The 3,588-nt window shown below is 41.0% G+C and overlaps 1 pseudogene; it reads right to left on the minus strand.

The window, feature by feature from the left end:
* Positions 1-2,310: 2,310 nt before the first annotated feature.
* LOC126948156 (40S ribosomal protein SA-like) lies at positions 2,311-3,053 on the minus strand (annotated as a pseudogene).
* Positions 3,054-3,588: the final 535 nt, after the last annotated feature.

A 3,588-nucleotide genomic window follows, 5' to 3' on the forward strand; every position in this document is an offset into this window, starting at 1 on the left:
ACCTTAATTAAGTCTCGTGCATACTAGAGACACAACAAATGTTGGTTTTCTTTCCTGCTCTTCACATTATTCAGCAAATATATTGGAACAATCTAGTGAAACAAGATGGTAAAATGAGAGACACATGATTGGCATCAAATGGCTGAACTTATATCTTTTATCTGCTATTTACCATTCATAAGTCATTGGCAGGCAGTTTTCCTCCTTAAAGTTTAGGTTTTTTAATCTTTAAAATGAGAATAATCACCATTGCTTTGTCTACTTCATGACATTGTTAAAAAAATCCAATGATTCAATAAATTAAAAGATATTTTGGAAAGATATATACATATAAATATGTGCATATATGTATGTATATGGTTTTATACAGATCGAGTTGTACATGATATAAAAAAAAATATTCAAAAATTTACAAACATGAAAAGTAGATTGGAGAGTGGCGTCAGCAAGACGGTCAACTAGAAGCTCGTAGCACTCTTCCCTCCTGACAAAGGAAAAAAACCCACAAGGAATAAGCAACTATATTTTGACCAAAATAACTAAAAGAGAGCTCCAGAGAACAGCAAAGAAGTGGCAGAAATCCTGTGGAGCATAGAAACCCAGGATGGCACATAAAGAAAGCAAGGAAACATCTTGCCTCCAGTATCCCCATCACCCAGCTGGAATCAGCTCAGAACCAGGAGGGACTCCCTCTTGCAGAGAAAAAGTAAATGAGAAGATCCCAGCACCTGCCATCACCATCATGAATACCTGAGTCTTCACTACTAGAGACTCCTGCAGTACTCCCAGGCTTTGAAACTAGCTGAGGAAGCTCCTCAGAGTCCACACTGAGCTACCCTCAGAGAAAAAGCCATTACTGTGTCCCCAGCTCCTGTGACCCATGTTGCTACTGCACTGTACCACCTTAAAACCAGAGTCACTGCCAGAGTGCATCCTACATTAGGGGTGAGTAGCTATTGCAGTCCTCCGTCCCTGAAGCTTTGCTGCCACTGCAATATGCCTACCTGGTAACAAGTCACCCCTAAGACAAACTGCTGCTCTGCCCTACCCACTAGGTCCAAGCTACCACAAAGATACTCCATCCTCTTCATTCCAGAATCACTGTGCCCTGTTGATTTGGGGTCCTGAATTGAAGCTGCATTCTACTCCTTGGAGCCCAAGCCACTGAAGCACCCATTTTTGCCCCGAGCCATGCCAGTGCTATTCCCTGCTCACCAGGGACAGATTACAACCACATCCCAAGCCCCTGGGCCTGAGCTACTTGGGTGTGCCTCAGAGCAACAGATCCTGTTTTAGCAGGAGAACTGCATCCACTTGGATCTTGAAAAGTGAACCTCTGTCTCAAGTTCCAGTTGCTACAGCAGTTTCACTGAGCCCAGGAACCTGACCCCACAGCTGCTCCAAGCACTAGTACTCTGGATCCCAGTGTTGTTGCAGCTGCCTGAGGGCTGTGTCAGACCCAACATCAACAGATATCCTCTCAGCTAAAACTTTCCACTGAGAGAAAGACAAGAACAAAAGAATTACTAAAACCCTGGCCTTTATAACCTACACAGCCACTGTCACTGCCACAAATTCCTGCAGCCTAGAACACTAAGGCACTTGTAGTCATTGTTGACATTGGTCACAAAAGAGCTGGATAGAGACTACATCATGTACTTACAAGGAACCAGAGCCAGTGCATCCTGCCCATCCAGCAACCTCAGGCCCATTTGAAGGTGAAAGTCTTCCCCTACAAAAGCTACTCTTTAAGGTTTGGAGGAGGTGATTGCACCATCAGATGTGGGACATCAGTGCAGAAAAACAAGAAGCAAAAAAGCAAGAAAACATGAAAACACCAAAAGAACACAATAATTCTTCAGTAACTGACCCCAAGAAATGAAAATTTATGATTTACATGAAAAGGAATTCAAAATAATGGTCTTAAGGAAACTAAGTAAAATATACAAAAACACAAATAAATAATTCAATGAAATTGGAAAAATCCCAATGGTATTCTTTACAGTAGTAGCGAAAAACAATTCCAAAATTTGTAGAGAAACATAAAAAACTCCAAATAGTCAAAATAATTCTAAGTAAGAAAAACAAAACTGGGAGCATCATATTTCCTGATTTTAAATTAAATCACAAAGGTATAATAATCAAAACAGTATGGTGCTAGCATAAAAACAGACACATAAACCAGTTGAACAAAATAGAGAACCCAGAAATAAATCCAAACGTATACAGTCAACTAAATTTTTATAAGAAACTGATGATTATTTTCCATCAACCTTATTTTTGTGTTGCTTAGCAGTCTGGAAAAACATCTTAAAACCACTCAGTGGTCACGCCTACCCATTCAGTGGCCTGAGAAGTGGGAGCTGCAGGCCAGTCTTCCATGGCAGGCTGAGCACTCCAGTCTTCAGTAGGGAACTACGAAATAGGCACAGAGGGCACCTGCACTGCACGCCTTCAGACCTGTCTGCAACCTCAGGCTGAGTAGCAGTAAACTCAGGAGCTGAAGCAGTCTATTCAATCTGAAATTTCTACTTAGTTACAGCTTTTTTAGCAGCATCCTGCTCTTACTTTTTAAGGTCTTCAGGATCTCTGTAGAAGTAGAGATCAGCCATAACTCCTCATAGGTGTTCACAGGAAATGGTGCCACACATGCAAACCATTTCCTAGGCCAGCATCCATCACATCAAACCCATTAAGTGAGTTCCTTTGTTGTTGCATGGGATGGCAATGTCCACATAATACAGAGGAGAATCTGTGTTACACAAAGCAATGGTAGGCAGGTTATCATAAGATGCCTCTATGAGAGGGTGTTGGTCAACCCTGGGCTCAGTAACCATCAGAACCCATGGCTTCAAAAAGACCATCTGGATCTGGTTAGTGATGTTTTCAGGAGTGAAGCAGCAAGTTGTAGGAGTAACTTCAATGACAATAGCAAACTGTAGCAAGGCCCATTGGCTAGTATTCTTGGAGGATATGACACTAACATCAGCAGAGTTTTCAGTGGCAACAAAGACAGAAGCTGCCAGCAGAAGCTTCTCCCAGGTCCTCCTCATATTTATGATGTAGATGCCATCACTTTTCCTCTCATAGATGTACTGTTACACTTTGAAGTCAACGTTGTTGCCACCTAAATGGGCTCCTGCAGCAAAAAACTCGAGAACATCCTCCTCTTTCATTTGCAGGACATCAAGGGCTTTGGACATTTCGAAAGTTTCCCTTTAAGTTATGACAGAAATCCACAACAGCACCCATTTGAAGCCCTCTGTAGGTAACATGGCTACAATCAACTAATTTCTGACAAAGACACCAAGACTACACAATGGGGAAATAGTGGTCTCTTCAAATAATGGTTCTGAGAAAACTATTTCCAAATGCAAAAGAATGAAATTGGGTGCTTATTTTATACCATGCACAAAAAAACAACTCAAAATGGATAAAAAGCCTAAATGTAAGGTTAGAAATTATAGAAACTCCTAGAAGAGAATATGGGGGAAAAGCTCCTGGATATAAGTCTTGGCAATAATTTCTTAGATGTTACATTAAAAGCTCAGGTAACAAATTCAAAAATAAATAAATGGCACTACATTA

This window comes from Macaca thibetana, chromosome 1, assembly GCF_024542745.1.
Source record: "Macaca thibetana thibetana isolate TM-01 chromosome 1, ASM2454274v1, whole genome shotgun sequence".
Lineage (NCBI taxonomy): Eukaryota > Metazoa > Chordata > Mammalia > Primates > Cercopithecidae > Macaca > Macaca thibetana.